This window comes from Schistocerca gregaria, chromosome 1, assembly GCF_023897955.1.
Source record: "Schistocerca gregaria isolate iqSchGreg1 chromosome 1, iqSchGreg1.2, whole genome shotgun sequence".
In the NCBI taxonomy this organism is placed as follows: domain Eukaryota; kingdom Metazoa; phylum Arthropoda; class Insecta; order Orthoptera; family Acrididae; genus Schistocerca; species Schistocerca gregaria.
Window position 1 is genome coordinate 1,132,309,768 of NC_064920.1, and position 27,837 is coordinate 1,132,337,604.

General features: G+C 41.7%; 1 protein-coding gene across 1 annotated transcript in view; it reads left to right on the forward strand.

Annotated features, from left to right (window-relative positions):
• The window catches only part of LOC126293152 (uncharacterized), a 456,474-nt gene that overhangs the window by 287,659 nt on the left and 140,978 nt on the right, over positions 1-27,837 (forward strand). The gene's annotated exons all lie outside the window — the stretch shown is intronic.

Genomic DNA, 27,837 nt, shown 5'->3' on the forward strand with positions numbered 1-27,837 from the left:
CACTTTGCGGAAACGCACATTGCAGGTATTTCGCATTCGTATGCAACAATCGACAGCACCCTTGCCTGTCTGAATGCCATCACGAATAAGAGCCCATGGAGTCGTCGGAAATGCTCGCGGCCGAGTCCTCAGTAGCATCAGCTACTCTTTCTTTCCGTACGAGGTACCGTCAATTCGCGCAGTCGCTATTTCAATTGATGTCACCAAAAGCAATCACTTCGTTAGCGGCAAGGAGCCTGGGCTCAGCGGTCTGGTCCTTGATAAGTACTTGATAGTAAGTAGTTGAACATCTTTGAATACGTATATGAAATTGTAGATTGAATTATTTAATATGATTAAAATTGAAATGGAATGAAGTACTTAGTTAATTGATAGGTTAGATGCGCTATGTGGGTGTTAGCATATTTACAGAAGACTATATCCGGCGCTTGTATGGAGGGGGCGTACGAGGGTGTGTGCCGTAAGCGGTCGGACGTCCGCGGGGCGGCGGCGCGGCGCGTGTCCAGTAAAATGCGCGCGCGCGAGAGAGAGCCAGCAGACCATCTTGAGTCAGTTAACTTACACAAAGTCCTACGTGAGCGGTCAAATGCGAACGCGGCGCGCTGCCAGATCGCGTGCACTGCGAGCGAAGCTGTGCGATTTGGTCGTTCTGTCCTATGTGACCTGTCAGCTGCGCGGCGAATGATTCAAGAGTTATAGAGAAAAACGTGTTTTCCGATCTTCTTGCAGTAAAAAATGCTGCGTGTTAATGAAGCAAAGCTACATTAAATCCTGTAGTTAGCCTTTCAGTAGAGATTAACCTTTTCCTTTAAAAAATTAAAAACCGCTTCTTTCCGTTTTGGGAGTTTTCTTCACAATATAATATTTTTCAAGCGATTATAAGAAAACTAATTGTTGCAGAGAACAGATTTTTCCGTATCTTACAGTATCATATCGCAGCTTGATGATGAAGTGTCAGTTTTTTCGATATTTGTCATAGTCATTGTGATAATTTTTAAGTTAGTTACCGCATCAAATTTAGAGTGTTTACAGTGAAAAATGTAGTCACTGGTAACTTTACGTTTGATTAATTTTAGGTGATAAGTTTTTGCGTATAAAATGTAGCAGAAATATCGAAAACGTTTTTAAAGCAAAAACAAAAGCAATATCTCACTAAAGAATGGAGAAAAATGCTGAAGTATTTTTATTCGAGGGCGCAGGTGCCGAGGGCGCTGCCTGCAAGTAGCCTGCAGCTCAAGCCGTGAATAGTTGTGGAAGCAGACCTGTTATTCTGTAGTCAGCACGCCCGCCCTTTCAGTACACTACTTACGTTATGGACAGAAGGAAGATATTTTTAATGGAAAACTCGTATCTCAGGTATCAGATACTGAAGAAATATTGTCTACAACATAGGAGTGAAACTAATATTATATATTTGGAAAGGCATATCCAAGGAGAATTTCACCATTTGTATGAAGAATTGAAATGTCGATCTTTGCTATTCAAGGAGTATGCTCGAATGTTGCGTACAACGTTTGATTATATCGTGGGCGCTGTTGAATTCAACTAATTTCCAGCGACCTATTTCAGTTGAAGAACGGTTGATGGTGACTTTAAGGTAAGAACACAAACAAATAATAAATCATTTTACTTTTTTATTCACAAAACTGTATATACTTCTATTTTACATTTTTCAAACATTAGTAAGATCTGAATGATCAACTTATGGCACCTGTGGCGTATTTAGCTTCGACAACTCCTTTAATAACAGCTCCTGCATTTGTGTTCTAAAATGTAATTTAATTAATGATGGCAACTGTATCAAAATGGCAATATTGTCTTGAACCATAGAAGGTCTTCATCATTGTTATCTTCTTCGTCCTGACGCATTATTTTAATTTTATCTCTCTCTATTTGGAGAAATGCATATAGCCCATCGTCTCTTTGCTTAAGTTTATTCCTCGTTGCAGCCGGTGTATTTATCGAGCCGGAAGGGATGCTATCATTGCGAGTAGTTTCTGTTGCTTGGTATGGCCTCCTCTGGCTGTTCAACTACAGGAACCTGAAGATCAGTCTCATAGTTGTCAACACTACTGCCATTGAGAGTCTCATAACCGATCCTGGCTGTTGTTGTTGTTGTTGTTGTTGTGGTCTTCAGTCCTGAGACTTGTTTGATGCAGCTCTCCATGCTACTCTATTCTGTATAAACCCCTTCATCTCCCAGTACCTACTGCAGCCTACATCCTTCTGAATCTGCTTAGTGTATTCATCTCTTGGTCTCCCTCTACGATTTTTACCCTCCACGCTGCCCTCCAATACTAAATTGGTAGTCCCTTGATGCCTCAGAACATATCCTACCAACCAATTCCTTCTTCTAGTCAAGTTGCGCTACAAACTCCTCTTCTCCCCAATTCTATTCAATACCTCCTCATTAGTTATGTGATCTACCCATCTAATCATCAGCATTCTTCTGTAGCACCACATTTCGAAAGCTTCTATTCTCTTCTTCTCTAAACTATTTATCGTCCATGTTTCACTTCCATACATGGCTACACTACATACAAATACTCGTACTTTCAGAAACGACTTCCTGACACAAATCAATACCCGATGTTAACAAATTTCTCTTCTTCATAAACACTTTCCTTGCCATTGCCAGTCTACATTTTATATCCTCTCAGTTATTTTGGTCCCAAATAGCAAAACTCCTTTACTACATTAAGTGTCTCATTTCCTAATCTAATTACCTCAGCATCACTCGAATTAATTCTACTACATTCCATTCCTCGTTTCGCTTTTGTTGATGTTCATCTTATATCCACCTTTCAAGATGTTATTCGTTCCATTCAACTGCTCTTCCAAGTCCTTTGCTGTCTCTGACAGAATTACAATGTCATCGGCGAATCTCAAAGTTTTTATTTCTTCTACATGGATTATAATAGCTACTCCGAATTTTTCTTTTGTTTCCTTTACTGCTTGCTTAATACACAGATTGAATAGCATCCGGGAGAGGCTACAACCTTGTCTCACTCCCTTCCCTACCACTGCTTCCTTTTCATGTACCTCGACTCATAACTGCCATCTGGTTTCTGTACAAATTGTAAATAGCCTTTCGCTCCCTGTATTTTACCACTGCCACCTTCAGAATTTGAAAGAGATTATTCCAGTCAACATTGTCACAAGCTTTCTTTAAGTCTACAAATGCTAGAACCGGAGGTTTGCCTTTTCTTAATCTTTCTTCTAAGATGTATCCTTCACAATTTCTGTGATTGTAGTGGCTCCCAGTAGATATTCGTAGTGTAATGAGCGAAAGGTTCCTGGAAGAAATAATATTCTGTAACAGCATTAATATTTATTCATGGAAGTATTAAGGTAAATACTTACAATAAATTATATACAGTGATAATTTCATTTGACAGGTAAAGAAATTCAAAGGAACTGGGAAAATCTGAAGGACTGCATCGCGAGAGAACTGGTATCACAGAAAAAAAATCTTCGTCTGGAGAGGCTGCAAAAAAACGGAGGAAATATCTATACTTAGATGCAATGTTATTTCTGCTCCCTCAAATGGAAGATAGACTGACCACCAGCAACATCGAAATTATGCCCATGCCCAGTAGCACAGGAAACAAGGAAGTAGGTTCTCCCTCCAGTTTGTCTTCACAAAACAACTACGATACTGCACAGAGCACAAAAGTACGACATCCTACGAAAGAGAAGCCAAGAAGGTTACGTCCTACGAGGAATCTCTATTAAATATATTAAGACAGACAAAAAGAAGTTAACGAGGATAAGAATTATGCATTAAAGCTTGTCCCCATGCTGGCGAATTTAAAAAAAAAACATTACGCAAAAATAGAAATACTGAATGTGATAATGAATGCCAGATATTATCAGCTTTCACCGATTTTTCCACATCATCCGAACAAGTGTTACAACGCCACTCAAGAAACTTATTCTCCTGCATCTTCATTCGTTCAACCGTATTCTTCAAATGTCCTAAATGAAACTGAACCTCCACAAAAATTGTTCGTGTGCCCCTCTGCTGACAACTGCAACAAGACCACAGAAACCTCTATGCGCAATATGGTTTTGCAGTTTTCTCATGAGACAAGCTTGCCAGTTTCGACTTGCAGTAGTGATTTTCTTGATGCATCTCATCATTAATGTCAACAACAATTGTTGAATGAAATGATCTCTTGCTGTATCTAATCAATAATGTAAAAGGGCAATAAAAACTGTTGAATGAAATAATGTGTGCTCACCTCGAAGTCACTGATAAACGCTCCTTAGGTGGTATACACTTCCTCCATGTCGTATCTTGTTTTGTTATATTCGGTCCTACTGCCTTAAGCAGTGTATCAAAACTATTTTTACTCATTCGATAATATTGCAAGAACTTATTTGGGTGATTTTGTAACTCTTCGTGTAATTTGTAAAGCTGCCCTTTCACTAGTCTTTGACTTACAATCGGATGCACCCAGTAACGACTTTTGCGCTGTTTTCTCGCTCTTCTTCGTAGTAAAAGCGCCACCAAACAAGCTGTTTCGATGAAATCAATGCTGGTGCTAATAGTAGTTGCGATTTTCCTGCCGCTGTGTGCGCACCTCAATGTACTTTCGCGACAGCGTTGCTAAGTCGCGCCGACTGAAAAATCGCCCGTGTGCGCCTAGCCTAACACAGAGTTTTCATCATTCCAGGTACTTAGCCACGGGAATACCATTCCGCCAACTCGCTTTTTCATTCAGAATTTCTAAAACATCTATTTCCACTATCGTTGCAGAGGTCTGTAAAGCTATCTGGACAACTGTTAATGAAGCACATGCCTGAGCCTACAGAAGATTAGTTTAAAAAAATGGCTCAATGTTTTTGGGACAGATGGCAATTCCCTAACTGTCTTGTAAGTACAGATGCGAAACACATCCGCAGTAAAAAAAACAATAACCAGTAAACCTGGTTCCATGTATTACTGCTACAAATCCTTCTTTTCCATTGGATTATTAGCCTTAACGACGCAAATTACAGGTTTGCCATGGTGAATGTAAACTCCTACGGCAAAGACAACGAAGCAGGTGTGTTTGATGAATGCCACTTCCGACATGCAATAGAAAAGGGAAAACTAAAACTGTTTGAAGAAGAATCTTTGCCAGGATCCAGTATCAAGTGTCCATGTGTTTTTCTAGGTGATGCAGGATTTCCAATGAAGGAAAATTTAATGAGGCCTTTCCCAGATAGAACAACTGCAGATACCGAAAGGTATACCTCAGGGCGATGAACTTGAGGACAATATTACAGAATTATGGAAATGGACGAGGATGTAGATGAAGATGAAATGGGAGCTACGATACTGCATGAAGAGTTTGACGGAGTACTGAAAGACCTGAGTCGAAACAAGGCCCAACTAGTAGATAACATCCCTTTAGAACTACTGACGGCCTTGGGAGAGCAGTCCTGACAAAACTACCATCTGCTGAGCAAGATGTATGAGACAGGTGAAATTCCCTCAGACTTCAAGAAGAAAATAATAACAATTCCAAAGAAAGCATGTGTTGACAGTTGTGAAAATTACCGAACTATCAGTTTAGTAAGTCACAACTGCAAAATATTATCGCGAATTCTGTACATACGAATGGAAAAACTGGTAGAAGCCGACCTCGGGAAAGATCAGTTTGGATTCTGTAGAAATGTTGGAACACGTGAGACAATATTGACTCTACGACTTATCGTAGAAGAAAGATTAAGAACCGGCAAATCTCCGTTTCTAGCATTTGTAGGCTTAAAGAAAGCTTTTGACAATGTTGACTGGAATAATCTCTTTCAAATTCTGAAGGTGGCAGTGGTAAAATACAGGGCGCGAAAGGCTATTTACAATTTGTACAGAAATCAGATTGCAGTTATGAGTCGATGGGCATGAAAGGGAAGCAGTGGTTGGGAAGGGAGTGAGACAGGGTTGTATTCTCTCCCGGATGCTATTCAATCTGTGTATTGAGCAAGCAGTAAAGGAAACAAAAGAAAAATTCGGAGTAGGTATTAAAATCCATGGAGAAGAAATAAAAACTTTGAGGTTCGCCGATGACATTGTTTTCTACAAGAAGTGGTTAGCAATCACAGTTTGGTCGATAATCAGCCGCCGTTAGTGAATTAGCAGTCTAGTTAAAAGTTGATAAAGTCTCTTCAGTAAATTGATTCCTTAGGATGGATAGGATGTGTGACTGCTGTGTACGGACGCAGGAGGAGCTGGCCACTGTTCGCGAACAGCTGAGCGTGTTGATGGCCGCGGTCAGCCGTCTTCAGGCTGCTGCCTCGGAGTGTAGCGGCAGTGGGGAGTGGTGCGTTGCAAGGTACACCCCAGGTGTTACATGCTTCACCCACTGTCCCTGCTGTCAAGACATCTTCGCGGGTACCGGGCGCGGTTGGGCCACCCTCTCCCCAAGGGGAGTGGCGGGTTCAGCGGCGTTCGCGGCGCACGAGGCGGAGAGTAAATGTAGAGGCTGGCTGTGTGGCATCGCCCGCTCTGCCTGTGAGTGGACATGTGGCTGCTCCTTCAACAAGGTCCGAGCAGGCACACGGGGGAAGGGGTTTATTAGTTATTGGGAGCTCCAACGTTAGGCGGGTGATGGAGCCCCTTGGGAAATAGCGGAAAGGTCGGGGAAGAAGGCCAGTGTTCACTCTGTCTGCTTCCCGGGGGGTCTCATCCGAGATGGGGAGGAGGCCCTACCGGCGGCGATAGAAGGCACTGGGTGCACCCGACTGCAAATTGTTGCTCATTTCGGCACCAATGACTCCTGCCGTCTGGGTTCAGAGGTCATCCTCAGTTCATACAGGCGGTTGGCGGAATTGGTGAAGGCGGAAAGCCTCGCTCGCGGGGTGGAATCAGAGCTAACTATTTGTAGTATCGTTCCCAGAACCGATCGCGGTCCTCTGGTTTGGAGCCTAGTGGAAGGCTTAAACCAGAGGCTCAGACGATTCTGGGGAGAGCTGGGGTGCAAATTTCTCGACCTCACTATCGGGTGGAGAAATGTAGGGTCTCCCTGAATAGGCCAGGCGTGCACTACACGCCGGAAGCGGCTACAAGGGTAGCGGAGTACGTGTGGTGTGCACATGGGGTTTTTTACGTTAGAGAATTCCCTCCCTAGGCCCGACAAGACGCCTCCTGAGACGCGGCAAGGTAGAAGTAAGCAAAATGCAACAGGGAATGACAATATTAATGTGCTAATAGTAAACTGCTGGAGCGTCTATAGAAAGGTCCCAGAACTGCTCTCATTAATATACGGTCACAACGCCCATATAGTACTAGGGACAGAAAGTTGGCTGAAACCAGACGTAAACTGTAATGAAATCCTAAACTCAGACTGGAATGTATACCGCAGAGATAAGGCTGGACAGTGAAGGGGGAGGCGTGTTTATAGCGATAAGAAGTGCAATAGTATAGAAGGAAATTGACGGAGATCCGAATTGTGAAATGATTTGGGTGAAGGTCACGGTTAAAGCAGGCTCAGACATGGTAATTGGATGTCTCTATAGGCCCCCGGGCTCAGCAGCTGTTGTGGTTGAGCACGTGAAGCATAATTTGGAAAATATTTCGAGTAGATTTCCCCACCATGTTATAGTTCTGGGTGGAGATTTTAATTTGCCGTATATAGACTGGGAGACTCAAACGTTCATAATGGGTGGCAGGGACAAAGAATCCAGTGAAATATTTTTAAGTGCTTTATCTGAAAACTACCTTGAGCAGTTAAACAGAGAACCGACTCGTGGCGATAACATATTAGACCTTCTGGTGACAAACAGACCCGAACTATTTGAATCAGTTAATGCAGAACAGGGAATCAGCGATCATAAAGCGGTTACTGCATCGACGATTTCAGCCGTAAATAGAAATATTAAAAAAAGGTAGGAAGATTTTTCTGTTTAGCAAAAGTGACAAAAAGCAGATTTCAGAGTACTTGATGGCTCAACACAAAAGTTTTATCTCAAGTACAGATAGTGTTGAGGATCAGTGAACAAAGTTCAAAACCATCGTACGATATGCGTTAGATCAGTATGTGCCAAGCAAGATCGTAAGTGATGGAAAAGAGCCACCGTGGTACAACAACCGAGTTAGAAAACTGCTGCGGAAGTAAAGGGTACTTCACAGCAAACATAACATAGCCAAAGCCTTGCAGACAAACAAAAATTGCGCGAAGCGAAATGTAGTGTGAGGAGGGCTATGCGAGAGGTGTTCAATGAATTCGAAAGTAAAGGTCTATGTACTGACTTGGCAGAAAATCCTAAGAAATTTTGGTCCTATGTCAAAGCGGTAGGTGGATCAAAACACTCTGTGACCAAAATGGTACTGAAACAGAGGATGACAGACTAAAGGCCGAAATACTAAATGTCTTCTTCCAAAGCTGTTTCACAGAGGAAGACTGCACTGTGCTTCCTTCTCTAGATTGTCGCACAGTTGACAAAATCGTAGATATCGAAATAGACGACAGAGGGATAGAGAAAAAATTAAAATTCCTCAAAAGAGGAAAGGCCGCTGGACCTGATGGGATACCAGTTCGATTTTACACAGAGTACGCGAAGGAACTTGCCCCCTTCTTGCAGCGGTGTACCGTAGGTCTCTAGAAGAGCGAAGCGTTCCAAAGGATTGGAAAAGGGCACAGGTCATCCCCGTTTTCAAGAAGGGACGTCGAACAGATGTGCAGAACTATAGACCTATATCTCTAACGTCGATCAGTTGTAGAATTTTGGAACACGTATTATGTTCGAGTATAATGTCTTTTCTGGAGACTAGAAATCTACTCTGTAGGAATCAGCATGGGTTTCGAAAAAGACGGTCGTGTGAAACCCAGCTCGCGCTATTCGTCCACGAGACTCAGAGGGCCATAGACACGGGTTCACAGGTAGGTGCCGTGTTTCTTGACTTCCGCAAAGCGTTTGACACAGTTTCCCACAGTCGTTTAATGAAAAAAGTAAGAGCATACGGACTATCAAACCAATTGTGTGATTGGATTGAGGAGTTCCTACATAACAGAACGCAGCATGTCATTCTCAATGGAGAGAAGTCTTCCGAAGTAAGAGTGATTTCAGGTGTGCCGCAGGGGAGTGTCATAGGACCGTTGCTATTCACAATATACATAAATGACCTGGTGCATGACATCGGAAGCTCACTGAGGCTTTTTGCAGATGATGCTGTGGTGTATCGAGAGGTTGCAACAATGAAAAATTGTACTGAAATGCAGGAGGATCTGCAGCGAATTGACGCATGGTGCAGGGAATGGCAATTGAATCTCAATGTAGACAAGTGTAATGTGCTGCGAATACATAGAAAGATAGATCCCTTATCATTTAGCTACAAAATAGCAGGTTAGCAACTGGAAGTAGTTAATTCCATAAATTATCTGGGAGTACGCATTCGGAGTGATTTAAAATGGAATGATCATATTAAGTTGATCGTCGGTAAAGCAGATGCCAGACTAAGATTCATTGGAAGAATCCTAAGGAAATGGAATCCGAAAACAAAGGAAATAGGTTACAGTAAGCTTGAATACTGCTCAACAGTGTGGGATCCGTACCAGATAAGGTTGATAGAAGAGATAGAGAAGATCCAACGGAGAGCAGCGCGCTTCGTTACAGGATCATTTAGTAATCGCGAAAGCGTTACGGAGATGATAGATAAACTCCAGTGGAAGACTCTGCAGGAGATACGCTCAGTAGCTCGGTACGGGCTTGTGTTGAAGTTTCGAGAACATACCTTCACCGAAGAGTCAAGCAGTATATTGCTCCCTCCTACGTATATCTCGCGAAGAAACCATGAGGATAAAGTCAGAGAGATTAGAGCCCACACAGAAGCATTTCGACAGTCCTTCTTTCCACCAACAATACGAGACTGGAATAGAAGGGAGAACCGATAGAGGTACTCAGGGTACCCTCCGCCACACACCGTCAGGAGGCTTGCGGAGTATGGATGTAGATGTAGATGAATTCTGTCAGAGACAGCAATGGACCTGGAAGAGCAGCTGAACAGAATGGACAGTGTCTTGAAACGAGGGTATAAGATGAACATCAACAAAAGAAAAACAAGGATAATGGAATGTAGTCGAGTTAAGTCGGGTGATGCTTGTGGAATTAGTTTATAAAATGAGACACTTAAAGTAGTAAATGAGTTTTGCTATTTGGGGAGCAAAAGAACTGATGATGGTTGAAGTAGAGGATATAAAAAGTAGACTGGCAATGGCAAGCAAAGCGTTGCTGGAGAGGAGAAATTTGTTAACATCGAGTATAGATTTAAGTGTCAGGAAGTCGTTTGTGAAAGTATTTGTATGGAGTGTAGCCATGTATGGAAATGAAACATGGACGACGAAAAGTTTGCACAAGAAGAGAATAGAAGCTTTCGAAATGTGGTGCTACAGAAGAATGCTGATGATTAGATGGGTAGATCACATAACTAATGAGGAGATATTGAATAGAATTGGAGAGAAGAGGAGTTTGTGGCACAACTTGAGGAGGAGGAGGAGGAGGAGGAGGAGGAGGAGGAGAAGAAGAAGAAGAAGGACCAGTTGGTAGGACATGTTCTGAGGCATCAAGGGTCCCAAATTTAGCATTGGAGGGCAGCGTGGAGGGTAAAAACCGTAGAGGGAGACCAAGAGATGAATACACTAAGCAGATTCAGAAGGATGTAGGTTGCAGTACGCACTGGGAGATGAAAAAGCTTGCACAGGATGAAGTAGCATGGAGAGGTGCATCAAACCACTCTCAGGACTGAAGACCACAACAACAAAAACAATAACAACAACAACAATTAAAATTTAACAATTTTCTGGATTTTTTAGTTTAGTTTGGGGTTTACTTTGAAACCTAGCTTCTTGCCAAATATACCAAATTCAGCACAAGACAATTTACAAAAGAGATACACAGCATCATCCCGAGCAGGTGTGCAAATGAGGGATAATTTTGGGTTGTATTTTGAACAAAATCCTGTAAAAAAGAATATTGAGTACACTGCTTAAAAATGTGATGTGTGCTCTGAATTTTAGTATCACTTATATTGCCAATGAAGAAAAATTTTAAATTATATGTTGAGCAAAATCCTGCGCACAGAAAGTAAACAACACTGCTTAATAAATGTATGTTACACATGAAGTTACTTGCAGTACCAATTATTTTCGCAACTTCCCCCATTCACGGTATGATACTAAAGGGTTATGATAATTTTTATTTCTCTTGTCCCACAATACACGCCGTTCTTGAACAGCACTGATTAAAATTTCAACCATTTTAAGATGAGAAATACACTGCAAACCGCGTCCACTTCGCGCGGAAATATCAAACAATATGATCGCGTCCGCTTCGCCACAACTCGCGTCGCACACTGTCTCGCACGTGCGCGCTCACGTAGGACAATTTGACCGTTGGCCAGTTTGATATTTCCGCGCAGTCGCCGCCCCACAGAGCGTTCGCAACAGTTCGCTCACGTAGGACGCCGCCTTAGCAAGGGGTGTCGTGGCGACCAAACGTGCTGTTGTACAGTCATGGCGGATTCCACTCTCGAGCAAACTTAGGCGTTCTCGGTCGCACAAAGACACGTGGTGGATGGCGAACGGTCGGCATCGACAGGTTTGAACGTGTCAAGGAAAACAACTTTCTCGCCAAAAGTGTGGCAGGGCGTTCTTTGTCGAAACAGATGCTGGACCGAACGGGCGACCGTTGTTTGATGTGGGGGAAGATTCCGCTCCCAGGCCAACAATTTTGGCGCGAAACGTGTGGAGGCGACGAATACACGTGGTGAACGGACAACGGAGCGTTGTGACGTCAGCTTCGGCGAGTTCCAGCGTGTCTAGCGAAAATATTATTTACGACGTGGGAGTGATCGCTGGTCTGCGGCTAACGCGGGCCGGCCCCAGCCGCTGCCGCGTGTCCTAACCGCACGGCAGCGGCGTGGTTTCCATGGAAACGCGGTCAGCGGCGCGGCAGGGTCTGCGTCGGGGATTGCCAATTTCAAACAGCTGCCACGTGCCGCGCTCAGCTCCGCGCCGCCAATCACAGAGCGCGCTGAGCGTGACGTCAGTTACGGTATCCGGGGCCACACGAACTTTCGCCGAACCGCCCGCGCGGACGCGGCGGCGTCTATGAAAAACGTATCATCCGATTCCAAGGAAACTATTCTGTAGAAAAATTCGATTCTCGTGCATGTTACAGCCTGATATCTTCTCTCGATAAAGGACCGAGAATCTTTCCGTTATTCGTCGTGGTTACTTGCTGTATGGCATTTACGTAAACCTTTACACGAAATTTACGGAGCGTGCAGAGGTAAAAACGCATTGCGTGTACTTTGCGTACAGTTAGTTTTAGCTAATACATTATTGCGTATGAAATTTAGTCAACATATCGAAATTGTTTTTAAAGCTGAGAGCAGAACGATAGCCATCACCGTTCTCGAGATATTGAATGATATGTCGGCGGATGGTCTGTGCTGTGACCGCGCGCGGGTCGCTCGCGATACGACCGATATTTTGTTCTACTCGTCGTAAACCATGTGGTTGTATCAACCGCAAATTTCGTAAATGGTTCAAGAAATCGAAAAGTGTTGTTGTTTTGTTACAAACGGTTACTTGTAAAAAGTCATGTATTTCTTCGCATGATAAATATGCAAGATCTATTTATCTACCGAGATATTAAAGTAATTACAGTTTTTCAGAAGGGATAGATGAATTTTTTTTTTAAACGGCATTTAATACCTTGTGGAATGAGTAGGTAAACCGAAACTAAATTTGCTGGTATGTCATAAGATGTAATTTGCTAAGTATCTACAGCTATTGATTATTTCCTTTGGTAGGTAAGAAACGTCGTGTTCTTGGTCCAGTGTAGTTTATTGGTTCAAGACGCGTTTCTCCTTTTACTTTAAGGCATCTTCGGTGGAATCTAGAATGATTCAGTTTTGTTTTGATATGTGATACTTGCAGATTATAAAGCAGTTTACAATTATTATTATTATTATTATTATTATTATTATTATTTTTTCTTGAATAACTGATTACTTACAGTGAATCGAGTTTATGGCGGACATCTGCGTTTCCCCTCACCTGGACACATGCTGGAGGTTGAACTAAAACTTAGATTATGGAACATAGCATATTTTCATTTTCGCTCTTTTTTCTTCTGTCATTGGCTGTAGACATTTTACCTAAAACTCTGATTTGAAGTCGTAACTACAGTGTGTTCATCTCATGTCCCTTACTGTTTGGTTTGTTTATGCACATGTTGCCAACCTAAAGAATAATATGCTGAAAAGTAATGTTTATTTCTGTTCCCCTCATATCGGTAAGTGTGTGTGTGTGTGTGTGTGTGTGTGTGTGTGTGTGTGTGTGTGTGTGTGTGTGTGTGACTAGCCTGTGATAGTTATAGAAAGTTTAAAGTGAATGCAGTAGTTCGCAGACAGTGGTTGAAAGGTTTAGTGTTCAGCTGATTTCGGTTTTGGTTTAAATGTTTTGTGGAGGAGTGCATGGAAGAGTAAATTCACTGCTTACATTAATAGATAAAATAGTAGAATAGCATTTCAACAGATGATTATTTGTTCTCACTCTTTGACGCTTCTTGATACGTCCTGTCAACTAACCTCTCTTGTAGTCAAAGTTGTGCAGTAATTTCCTCTTCCTCCTCTATTTAATTCCGTACGTCCACTTTAGTTACAAGATCCTCGTATCTAATCTTCAGCATTCTTATTGATCACCACGTTTTGAAAGCGTCCATTGTCTTCGTGACAGAACTGTTCATCGTCCACGTTTCACTTACATACAAGGCTGCACTCCACACACATACCTTTGTAAAATAGTATCCAACCATTAGAATTTATAATCTCTGTGAACAAATTTTCTTTTTCAGAACCCTTTTTTCTGCTATTGACAGTCTTCTGTAGTTCTGCCTTTTCAATTACTGTTTCCCTTTCAATTCATTGAAGTCTTAGGAGGGCAGTTTGGTTTCTGTACAAGCTGTAGATAATCTTGTGTCCCTGTGTGTTATCGATGACATCTCCACAGGTTTAAAGAATGTTTTAATTAAGATTGTCAAAACATTTCTCAAAACATGCAAACACTATAAACACAGTTTCGCAGTTCTTCAGTCTGTCTACTAAGCTAAGTGGTAGGATCAGTATTGACTTGAGTATTCAGACCTTTCACAGGAATCTAACATTGTGCTTATGTTAGTTTGTACAACCCCTCCCCCTCTCCTCTCTAGATATTCCTTCCACTTTCTAGCCTTCTGTTATTTACTTAGTTCTGTGTTGCCAAGTGAGCTCTTGACAGTTGCTTCTCCTTTGAGCAACGTTTTATTTCTTCTTTCTCATTTTCAGTCTCCTATGTTTTCCATGTGCAAAATCGAGTTGCGGTTTTGGACTTTGTCAACGTCATGTTTAGACATTTCTATCTCCCAAAGCCTACTTTTTTTGCTGCTTTTACATGTTTTTTCCCTCTTGTCAAATTTAATACATCACTTTTTATCTAACGATTTCTACTGTACCTTTTTCCCGTTCACAAACTCTGCTGCATTCACCACTTCTTATCTGAGATATCCATTGTATTCTAGCGGATTCCTTCCTCTGTTTGTCAGTCGTTGCATTACGGTAACTTTAAGATTATCGAAGAACTGTGGGTCTTCACTTATTCAAGTTCCATCTCCTTAATTTGCTACCGATTACTATCTCTTTAGTTGTATACTGCAGCTCGTAACCAATAAATTATTTTAGGTTTGCGTTTGCACCGGGAAATGTCTTATAATTTAAAATTGGTTTCGAAAACTTTGTTCCAAATATGTATTATTGTTTCATGACTCTCAAGCAAAGTGCTGGCGATGATTACATTATGATATGTGCGAAATTCTATCAGTGGCTCCACTTTCGTCCTTTGTCCCAAGCCTTTGTGTTCTTAGTGTTTTCCTGTACCTGCTACCGTATCAGATTTTTGTATCGTTTAACTATCTGAATAATCTCTTTTGTTGTACATTGTTTCAAACTGTTCGGAGATAGTGAACAATCATGAACGGTAGTCATGAAATCGGTTTACGGTGAAATGAGAAAACGTCAATACTGAAATATGTGAAAGAGTACGTTGTACAGAAAATTGGTATGTCTTCACCCAACTTCGTCTTTCCTTCATGCAGGTGTAAGATACAATTAGTCAAACGCACCGGGCGTTTCAGTGGGTCTCGCCCCATACCTCAGTAGCTGTCCGCCATGGGCTACTGCTAGCATCTGCCGCTTCCAGATGGGAACGCCAATTCCGCGATCCGCCGCGTCAAAGCGGAAAACGCTTGCCGCTGCCGTTGCCGCACGCCGCGCTGAAGTGGGAACCGCCCTTCCCGTGGCAGCGATCCGCGCGCTGGCCGGCGCGGCCAGGAGGTGGCGACGATTTGAACTAATTCAGTTGGAGGGCGGACGTTGTGGCGACTGGACTGCGATCTCGAAGATGTGTACTGATTGTGTTGGACAACAAGTGATGACCGTACTGCTTGAAATGAAGACTTCAGCCCCTTTCCCCCTGGGGGAAGACACAAATATAGACATTAGACCATTCTTGCATAGACCGCCAAATAACCCACAAGCCGAAACAACAATAAAAACTATCAACACAATCATACACAACAAAATAAATGAAAACACAACTATGGAAGAGTTACAACTACTGGTTTATATAGGAGCACTCACTACACTAAATACACACACTAGGCAGAGATCAGAACCAACCAACACACAGAAGAAACCCACAAAACCAGCATGGCAACACAGGCTACAGATCAGAATAGAAAAACTGAGAAAAGACATTGGACAGCTAACACAATTTATAAGAAATGAAATTTCAGAGGAGAAAAAAAAAGGTTAGGTAAAATCTCACAACAAGAAACGATAGAGCAATTAGATGAATAGAAGCAGAAATTACAAGCATTGGCCAAACGACTTAGAAGATACAAAAAAAGTGAAAATAGAAGGAAACAAAACCAAACATTCAACACAAACCAAAAGAAATTTTACTAGACAATAGATAACACACACATTATTTATAGACAATCCACCAATAACAGACATGGAACACTTCTGGAGCAACATATGGTCAAACCCGGTACAACATAACAGGCATGCATTGTGGATAGAAGCAGAAAAAGACACATACAAGATGATACCACAAATGCCTGAAGTGATAATTTTGCAACATGAAGTCACCAAAGCAATTAATTGTACTCACAATTGGAAAGCCCCTGGAAAGATAAAATAGCAAATTTCTGGCTAAAGAAGTTCACCTCAACACATTCACATCTAACTAAATTATTTAACAGTTACATTGCAGACCCATACACATTCCCTGATACACGTACACATGGAATAACTTATATGAAACCTAAATATCAAGCAGACACAGCAAACCCAGCTAAAACCACCCCATAACATGTCTACCAACAATATACAAAATATTAACTTCAGTCATTACACAGAAATTAATGACACACACAACACAGAACAAAATTATAAATGAAGAACAAAAAGGCTGTTGCAAAGGAGGACGAGGATGTAAAGAGCAACTGATAATAGATGCAGAGGTAACATAGCAAGCTAAAACTAAACAAAGGTCGCTACACTACGCATAGATTGATTACCGAAAAGCTTTTGATAGTGTACCCCACTCATGGTTACTACAAACATTGGAAATATACAAAGTAGATCCTAAATTGATACAGTTCCTAAACATAGTAATGAAAAATTGGAAAACCACACTTAATATCCGAAAAAAATCAAATAATATCACATCAGCCGATACAGATTAAGTGTGGAATATACCAAGGAGACTCATTAAGTCCTTTCTGTTTCTGGCTTGCTCTGAACCAACTATCCAACATGCTAAATAATACAAATTATGGATACAATATTACTGGAACATACTGTAACCTCCCCACAAAATAAAATAATATGAATAATAATCTCATTTAGCGTAACTACCCAACAGTGAAAATATAATACAATGTGACAAACCTATAACCTTTCTATAATTGACAGTCAATTTAACCTGATAAATTTTAGACGTCAGCAATGCTGCGTCATGGCCCTGATAAATCATTTTGAATAAACTGCAAAATCTTACCTTAGTTAGATCGTCGGATAACGCGTATATATCTGCTCCTATAAGAAATTTTCCTGACGCAGCTAAGTGCAATGCTGGCCGATAGATTTGTCTTATATAAAACGAAAGAACTGACTTTTCTTTTCAATAATCGGGATTGCCAAGGATTGGAGAAATTAGTGAATTCTTTAAATTGAGATAAATGTCAAAAGTTACTTTTTATGAGACAGCTTATTATTAACAGATTTTTTTAAACATTTACATGGGACTTGATGTAACAATACTATATATGCGCGAGGCTGCATTTACCTTATACTATAACGCTCAGGCTCTGCCATCGCTGCACACGACCGGCCCAGCCAACACGACACACCAGACGCGACTGCTCGGTAGCAACAACTTACAGCTACTGCTACACAGTTCTTACTGCATTCAATACTGCTCTTTGGTCTCAGATTCTCTTCTAGCTTACATATCGCAGGCAGCGCGTGAGCAATACATCAAAATTACATCAGCTCGAGTGCGCTAGCAACAAATTCTTTAATTATGGACCTCTTACAAGACCAACACAAAATCACACATTTGCTATAAATGGATGATCCAAAGCTACTGGCAGCAGCAAATCAACACTTCAACCAATTACTAAAGATAACAGAAGTATTCATCAATGATATAAATATGGCTTTTGGAACAGACAAACGTAAGAAAAATAGCATGTCATGGGAAAACACACTAAACAAGATGATTACATATTGGATAACCACAGCAACTGCATAGAAGCGATGGAAAAGACAGATGCCTATAATCTAGGATACAGACAAAAAATAGGAATAGATAATACAAATATTAAAGAAGAACTAAAAGAAAAATATAGGCAAAGACTAACAAAAATACTGAAAACAGAACTGACAGCAAGAAATAAGACGTAAGTTATAAATACTTACGCTATACCAATAGTAACCTAATTATTTGGAGTAGTGAAAGGGAGTATCACAGACCTAGAAGCACTCAATACACTTACACGATCACAGTGCCACAAATATAGAATACCTCACATACATTCAGTAACAGAAAGATTCACATTAAGTAGAAAGTAAGGAGGAAGGGGATTTATCGGCATAAAAAACCTACATTATGGACAGGTAGACAATTTAAGAAAATTCTTTCTAGAACGAGCAGAAACTATCAAAATGCACAGACCAATCACTTATATAAATACATCAGATACATCACTGCAATTTCATAACCACTTCTACAACACTTTAGATCGCATAACATCAACAGATATGAATAAAATGAATTGGAAAAAGAAAACACTACATGCCAAGCACCCGTATCATGTAACACAGCCACACATAGATCAAGATGCACCCTACACATGGCTAAGAAAAGGCAATATATACAGTGAGATGGAAGAATTCATGATTGCAATACAGGATCAAACAATAAACACCAGATATTACAGAAAGCATATGATTAAAGATCCCAATACCACAACAGATAAATGCAGACTTTGCAAACAACAAATAGAAACAGCAGATCACATCACAAGTGGATTTACAATACTAGCAAATACAGAATACCCCAGAAGACATGACAATGTAGCAAAAATAATACATCAACAGCTTGCCTTACAACATCAACTTATAAAACAACACGTTCCCACATAAAAGTATGCACCACAAAATGTACTTGAGAATGATGAATACAAATTATACTGGAACAGAACCATTATAACAGATAAAACACCACCACATAACGAACCTGACACCATATTCACCAATAAAAAGAAGAAATAAACACAACTGATCGAAATGTCCATACCCAATACAACAAATATACAAAAGAAACTTGTATATACAACTACAGAAATCAGTAATTATTGATACCTGTTCAGTTACCAGAAAGTTCCTAAATGCAATGTAACACATACCGTACAGTTAAAAGGAAGTCACACTTGGTCAAGGTCCGAGTCACTTTCCATTTTTGACCAGACATAACGTCTGAGCAAAGAAAGAAATAATAATAATAATAATAGTAATAATAATAGTAATAATAATAGTAATAATAATAGTAATAATAGATAAATAATGCTAATATATGATAATGAATAATAATGGCATTATCCTGTTGGAATTTAAATTTTTTGCCAGCTTTTTCCGGAGGTTTAGGTTTGTGGGCGTAGCCCAATCGGCCTATTTTCCCGCCAAAATCCGCCATCTTGGATGACGTCATGCGCTGTTGTCACGTCTACACGCCGCCATCTTGGATGACGTATCACCGCCATGTTGAATAAATTTGGCACCAATTGAATTTGAGGTGACACGAAGGTTGCACTACTGCTCAGAGGCAGGGGGCCACCGGAATCTTAGGCTCACAGTTAACTCGTGTGACAACGTGGCTCGCGGGGACAATTTCTGCACACCATGGTTAAATTTTAGCAACATTAAATCAGGCAGCTGCGACAATTAACATTTTACAGAGGACACATTTGAATAGACAACGGTAATGGTAAAGTGCCAACAAACTCTGATATGAGCCCACGTGGATGGTTTCCAACGGACATAGAGTAATGAAAAAAAGAAAATTCACAAAGAGGCAAAAATGACCAAGATTCGGAAAATATTAGAATGTATTCATACGCAATCGGAGGCATGTAAACATTCACACTGAGCCGACGGCGCAATTCCTATGTGATATTGCTTCAACATATGCAACACCTTTGCGCTCTGCGTTCTTCTTACGGCCCAAAGTCTGCAATAGGAATCAAACTGAAAGTCTGCAAATGCCTTGCATTCCTTGTTGCGGCCCAGCAAATCAATCTCTATAAGACAAAGGGGAGGCCAAAAGCGAAAAGCTCCCCTCTCGCTATAAGACAGTGCGCCTCGCGGTTAAATGAACTCGCCTTTCTTTGAAGAGACCTCGTCTGCAGACCCTTGGAGAGCTGGAAGTAGACTGCTCATCTCACACTAAAATGTCTACCGCACGACCCCGTGACCAGAAAAACCCAGACGACTTCCACCACCAACCTAACACCGGTAACTTTCACACAAGGGGGGAAAAAAACCTGTTTGCCTACCTGAAAACTACAAGGGTCGGCCATTCTGTAAGACTACTGCTGATTCTCTGCAGCAGACTAAACCACTGTACAGCAGAATGACACACACCCACATTCATTCATTCACGCATGCCAGAGAGTTTTGGAAGAGGAGAAAATGGGATAAACATTTTATAGATACATAGTCGTGGATTGAGCTACCTATAAAAACATGGAATACTCTTAATGGCGTTATAGACGCATTTGCAAGTCAGAAAAGAACCAATGTGGCAACCATATGATGCTTGCAAATCATTGAAAGAAATAGGCTGCAGCTAGGTTGAATCATAACTCAGTCTTCTCTGGTACTAAATTTAGCAACGAAAACACCCGAATCGTGCTGTAGGATGCAAACTGCACTGGAAGTCAAAAAAAATTTATAGTTAAAGGGGACTATAGGACCACTTAATCACCCCAAACGTCCCGGAGAAGACTGCTGTGAATTTTCTAGCCATGCTAGGAGATTCGCCAACAGTCCTCGAAACAAACATAACTTAAGAAACAATGATCGCAACATGCAAACAGCAGCTCGAAAGAAACGACTAATCTACAATATTTAAATGAATTTTGTATGACTGTAGTTAGTAGTTGTGACCTCATGTGGTCCACAAAGCAGATTAAGATAAATGAAATGTATGACATTGGAAGTTGACATCATATCATGCGACTTATTGCAATAACAAATATGCGATATCATCTTAGAAATTGCCTTAAACATTTATTAAAAGTGATTGCTGTGAGGTGATCAGTACTTGTGTCCTGATCGTCATTCTCAATGCAAGAGCCAAATCGCAAGCATTTCAAATAAGTTTTTAAAGAGAAAACATTAAGTGTATGTGACAAAAGATCTCTGTCATTAATCAAAGCAACATATGAAATTAAATTGGTTTTCGATATTCAACATAAAATCATATTTAACACAGCAACATACGTCGCAACTTTCAATGACACTTTGTTTACTATCATAGTTCACGCCGTAACACACTAAAGACACGCGCGCCTCGATAGGTTATCTCAATACAATCACACATCCATATTATCCGGCGAAAAAGACAAAAAAAAAAAAAAAAAAGTTGCACTTCACTGACCATTGGGGGGGGGGGGGGGGGGGGGGCGGGGGGTGCGTGCAATGCACGCCGTAGTTCCACACAATGAAGGACCTCATTGGTGGAATGTCTCCCGCCGGCATAGCTGTCAGCACGCATCACTGTCCATGCGCCACGGCTACTCAGCAATTCACAACCTCGCTCAAGTACTTTGTCGTGGCCGGAGTCAATTCTTCCGCTAGGACATCTGAGCACACCGTGATCGTTTGACGTTCCTGCCCACGGGAGGCAAAAAATGACTCTTCTGTTAGCACCGCCCTCGGCAAGCAAGGAACGTCGAACACGACTGCATTTCTTCTGAAAGTCAGGGTGCGTCAGTCTTCATACCGCCACCACCACCACCACCACCACCACCACCACCACCACCACCACCACCACCGTTTGCACACAGCTCGGTTGGTAGAGCCATGCAATGTTCGTCAGGACATTCCAGCGTGAGGAAGGCACTAATAAGCTCTTCCCTCAGCAAGCAGGGAACGTCCACTTCAGGTGCCGATTGGCAGCGGTGAGCTGCTCAACTCTGTACTTGTCACATGACCACATCCCCGTGCCATTAAACTCAGCAAAACCATCGTCCTGAGATGGTAACGTCTCAATAGACCAGGAGCCATGCCGTCGTCGTACCGTATTAATGTTTCTGGGAGCCCTGCCTGGTTGCCCGTGCGGTCTAACGCACGGCCTCCCAGGCGGGAAGGAGCGCCTGGTCCCTGGCACGAATCCGCCCGGTGGATTTGTGTCGAGGTCCGGTGAACCGGCCAGACTGTGGATAGTTTTTAGGCGGTTTTCCATCTGACTCGGCGAATGCGGGCTGGTTCCCCTTATTCCGCCTCAGTTACACTATGTCGGCGGTTGCTGCGCAAACAAGTTCTCCACGTACGCGTACACCACCATTACTCTGACACGAAAACATAAGAGTTACACTCGTCTGGTGTGAGACGTTCCCTAGGGGTCCACCAGGGGCCGAACCGCCCAATAACCCCGGGTTCGGTGTGGGGCGGCGGAGGGGTGAAGTGGACTGCAGTAGTCGTCGTGGGGTTGTGGACCACTGTGGCTGCGGCGGGGACGGAGCCTCCGTCGTTTCTAGGTCCCCGATTAACATACAGTACAATACAATGCTTTTGGGTGTTGCCTCGTGCACTGCTCAAGTCTCGCTTGTGAGTGCGCGAGCGATGCTCAACTGCGCCACACACTGATCCAGCACTGCGCTCCTATGTCTGGCCCGGATCAGCGACCCGGGCGATTTCCTGCCGCGCCACGCCGTCTGCGCTGGGTGACAGTCTGCGCTTGCGGGAAAACCAGCATCCACTCCCCTCTGCCGTGGAAACACTTGACCGCTCGCCACATCACTAGGCTAGCGGTTGATAGCAAGGCTCCGCAACACCTTCCGTTGCAGGAAGACCCGTACTTTCTGATATGCAGGCTCACTAGGCGGCCTGGCGATATAGCGCCCACTTAACAGCTGCACTCACAGAGACTTTTACATGATATGATGCGTATACTACAAAAATATCAATGGACTACTGACTAATACATGAAAAATTGTGCGAAAATGCTTTTACAAGGAGGTCCTTCTTAATCATATAAAAAAGAGAGAATTTATATGACCAGTTATTAAGCATTAGGATTAGTTTTAACGATAAAAGAAAGTGAATTTAACTCTTAGGAAATTATCTCAGTGGTTAAAATTTCACCGAGCAAAAAATTGCCTACGCTTCCTTCACAAGAGCGACATAATACTCGAAATTCAAAAAACAAACATACTTCGTATACAACATAGATACAGTATTACGTACGTTGAGAAACGGGTCAGGACAGGTCTTATTTGGTACGGAAATGGAGTAGATTTGGTGACGCTACTAACTACAAACACAAAGCTTTATCTGCTACTAACTGTATTCCCACACGCGATCTACAGAATTTGTACCAGTCACCACAAACATAGAAATACTACGATACCCACACATAAAAATATTTTTTTTTCGAAACTTAATACCCATATAGCTATTTGTTGACTGCTTCTTCATGGTTTGCTGTACACGTTTGCTGATCTGTGGAAAATTTCTGCGATGTCTTTTCTATGAACTTTTCACAACAGAAGTAATGGTTAATGAGACACAGAAGTTTCACACAAGTCATATTAGAAATCACTAAAGACATAAAGACTGTCAAAAAATCAAATCATTTGCCCATTGCCATAATTTCTCATCTTACTGTCATCTGATACAACCATTGAACCATTACTCAACACGTCACCAGGGATCCTCACATACCTTCACGTTGAAACTTCCTGGCAGATTAAAAATGTATACCGGACCGAGACTCGAACTCGGGACCTTTGCCTTTCGCGGGCAAGTGCTCTACCATCTTAGCTACCCAAGCACGACCCACGACCCGTCCTCACAGCTTCAATTCTGCCAGTACCTCGTCTCAGTATCAGCGCACACTCTGCTGCAGAGTGAGGATCTTATTCTGGATACCTTCACGTTATTTCACATTTATAGGTTGTTGCCTTGACTATTTACCAAATAAAAATTTGAGGTTAAAAGGTGTTTTAATTTTCATCTTCCAGGGCTTCCAAATTCTGGTCTTCTTTAATGTATATTGCAGATTTTTGGTAAGGTCTTATTAAACTGTTTAGGTCATCGGTCCCTAAGCCTACACACTACTTAATCTAACTTACTCCTAAGGACAACACACACATCCATGCCCGAGGGAGGACTCGAACCTCATGTATGAAGTAGTAGGTGGTGGCAATTTACAACTTCTAATCATCTTGTAATGTGGCATCACCGGAAATCAAACACTATTAGTTCCACTTCATACACAAATCCATCAACCTTACTAGTCGTCAAAACGTCTCGCAAACATCACAGTGCATTTGCAAGTCTCACAAAATCATCCTCTCCTAGAGGGAATAAATACACAACTACTGAAATTTATCATAAACAACCACTTTACGACCATTTACTCGCCTCACCACCACATTCTATACCTTTTCACTCATAAGGAAAAAAAAAATTATCTTACTGTGAGATAAAGAGCCTCATCTGACCCTCATAACCTTTCATACTCTGATGTTATCAAATCACACAACACGACCCTTTTCTGCTGAATAGGAGATATAACAGTAAACATATTGATGGGCCATTCATAATTCACAGGAAATAATACATTTTAATTTTACTCACATAAGAAATGAAAATAAAAGACATAGGAGAAACACGTCGTTCAGATCTCAGAGGTGCAAGATCAGCTGCTTTTTACTCAATATACGCTTTTACATTGGAGATGCCGTGCAGGCCCTTCGACTTGCGAGAGCGGAGGATTTCTACTTCAAGTGCGTTCGAATGTGGAATCAGCTTGATTCTGTACTACCCGTTCAATAAGAAAAAGAACTACCTTGACAAACCAGCACGTCTGTTTGAGAGCTTGTGTGAGCGTACCAGTACTTTCTGATCTGTGTGCAAAGCTATGTTCCGCACCTTCTTTTTGCAGGCTCTTACCCGAGCCTCTGCAGCACTACTTCCTGAAGACGTCATTGATACCAAGTTTAACAGTTGGTAAAAATACAAGGAAACATGAAAGATAAGGCTATTACTTGCAATATCGTACAATTTCCACAAAAGACTCCTTAAAACAAGTACTTCCCTACATGAAACTATTACTTGTCGCTGTCTCGAACATAAAATTAATTTGGTTTGATTCAACGATCACAAAGAGGATGGGTGGCTATAAAAATACTTTATGCGCAATAAGTAAAGTAACATACATAGAAAAACTGTCTACTTTGCAATTGAAGTAGAAGCCGCTGCATATGGAAACAAGTTAACAACTATGGAAGAAAATACAACAGACGCTTCATCCTATAAATATTGTGGTGTAATCTCAAATAGCTTGACTTTAAGAACTCATTTACAAAATTAAGTAATACATACACATGAACAAGCAACTTTTGTCCGTATAACTTCTCACGAACCATAATCTTACGCTATAATAAACTCACCTGTTGTCTTCAGTTTTTTTAGAGAAAAAAAGATGTTATCTTTGAAGCTCGTTTCATGGTACACAGATGACAGTCGACACCAGTAAAAGGAATTGTTTGTATAAGCTATTCAGCCCGAGATGAGATGTCTAAGAGCACAACTCCAACACTGACAATAAGGGAGGCACGGCAGGTAGCACCGTACGGACTTAACGCAGCGCACGCCTCTGGTACGGAAGTCGGGAAATCCCAGCGGGCAATTCCCAGAGAAGCCGGGCTGCGGATGGCTCTGCCTAGGGGTTAGAATGCCCCCATGGGCATGGATGTGGGTGTTGTCCTGTGATTCTGTTTGATTAATACAGTGGTATAGGATAAGTCACAAGCAGTACATGGACACACAATTTGACCTGAAATAGAACATAGAAATGATCAAAAATATAGAGATTAGAGAAAAGCAGTTGTTGTTGTTGTTGTTGTTGCTGCCGTCTTCAGTCCTGGGACTGGTTTGATGCAGCTCTCCATGCTACTCTATCCTTTGCAAACTTCATCTCCCAGTACCTACTGCAGCCTACATCCTTCTGACTCTGCTTAGTGTATTCATCTCTTGGTCTCCCTCTACGATTTTTACCCTCCACGCTGCCCTCCAATACTAAATTGGTGACCCCTTGATGCCTCAGAACATATCCTACCAACCAATTCCTTCTTCTAGTCAAGTTGCGCTACAAACTCCTCTTCTCCCCAATTCTATTCAATACCTCCTCATTAGTTATGTTATCTGCCCATCTAATCTTCAGCATTCTTCTGTAGCACCACATTTCGAAAGCTTCTATTCTCTTCTTGTCCAAACTAGTTATCGTCCATGTTTCACTTCCATACATGGCTACACTCCATACAAATACTTTCAGAAACGACTTCCTGACATTTAAATCTATACTCGATGTTAACAAATTTCTCTTCTTCAGAAACGCTTTCCTTGCCATTGCCAGTCTACATTTTATATCCTCTCTACTTCGACCATCATCAGTTATTTTGCTCCCCAAATAGCAAAACACCTTTACTACTTTAAGTGTCTCATTTCCTAATCTAATTCCCTTAGCATCACCCGATTTAATTCGACTACATTCCATTATCCTCGTTTTGCTTTTGTTGATGGTCATCTTATATCCTCCCTTCAAGACACTGTCCATTCCAGTCAACTGCTCTTCCAAGTCCTTTGCTGTCTCTGACAGAATTACAATGTCATCGGCGAACCTCAAAGTTTTTATTTCTGCTCTATGGATTATAATACCGACTTCGAATTTTTCTTTTGTTTCCTTTACCGCTTGCTCAATGTACAGATTGAATAACATCTGGGAGAGGCTACAATCCTGTCTCACTCCCTTCCCAACCGCTGTTTCTCTTTCATGCCCCTCGACCCTTATAACTGCCATCTCGTTTCTGTACAAGTTGTAAATAGTCTTTCGCTCCCTGTATTTTACCCCTGCCACCTTCAGAATTTGAAAGAGAGTATTCCAATCAACAATGTCAAAAGCTTTCTCTATGTCTACAAATGCTAGAAATGTAGGTTTGCCTTTCCTTAATCTTTCTTCTAAGATAAGTCGTAGGGTCAGTATTGCCTCACGTGTTAAAACATTTCTGTGGAATCCAAACTGATCTTCCCAGAGGTCGGCTTCTACCAGCTTTTCCATTCGTCTGTAAAGAATTCGCGTTAGTATTTTGCATCTGTGACTTATTAAACTGATAGTTCGGTAATTTTCACATCTGCCAACACCTGCTTTCTTTGGGATTGGAATTACTATATTCTTGTTGAAGTCTGAGGGTTTTTCACCTGTCTCATACATCTTGCTCACCAGATGGTAGAGTTTTTTTAGGCCTGGCTCTCCCAAGGCTGTCAGTAGTTCTAATGGAATCATGTCTACTCCCGCTGTCTAGTTCCGACTTAGGTCTTTCAGTGCTCTGTCAAACTATTCACTCAATATCGTATCTCCCATTTCATCTTCATCTACCTTCTCTTCCTTTTCCATAATATTGGCCTCAAGAACATCGCCCCTTTATCAAGAGAAAGAAAATTGGCGTTCTACGGATCGGAGCGTGGAATGTCAGATCCGTTAATCGGAGAGGTTGGTTAGAAAAGATAAGAGCAACAAAGTGATACACTCTAGATCTGGCTAAAATGGGATACCACTTCAGAGGCCAAATTTTAATTTTAAATTTAAAAAAAAATTCCCAGAGCGTACAGCAGGGTGAAATCATAACGTGATGAGATTGTAGCTACTCCAAGACATACAAACTTTTTTCACTTAGTTAAAGCAAAGTAGATGGGGGTGACCGCCCCCTCCCCCCCCATTTAGTCCTCCAGTGTTCGCCGGACGAATTTCTACACCCTCTGGCGGACCACCCGCACTGTTTACAGCATCCCTGCCATTGCTTGGTCGGTAATCAGTCCGGGGCCGGTCTCGATTACTGTTCCCTGGTCTGCCGTAGTTACGCCTAAATCACTGCTCACTTCCATGTCTCTTTACCTCTCCGGGGTGTCTCCGATTCCCTCCTGGCGATCGGTGGCTATTGGCGTCATTCGCTCTA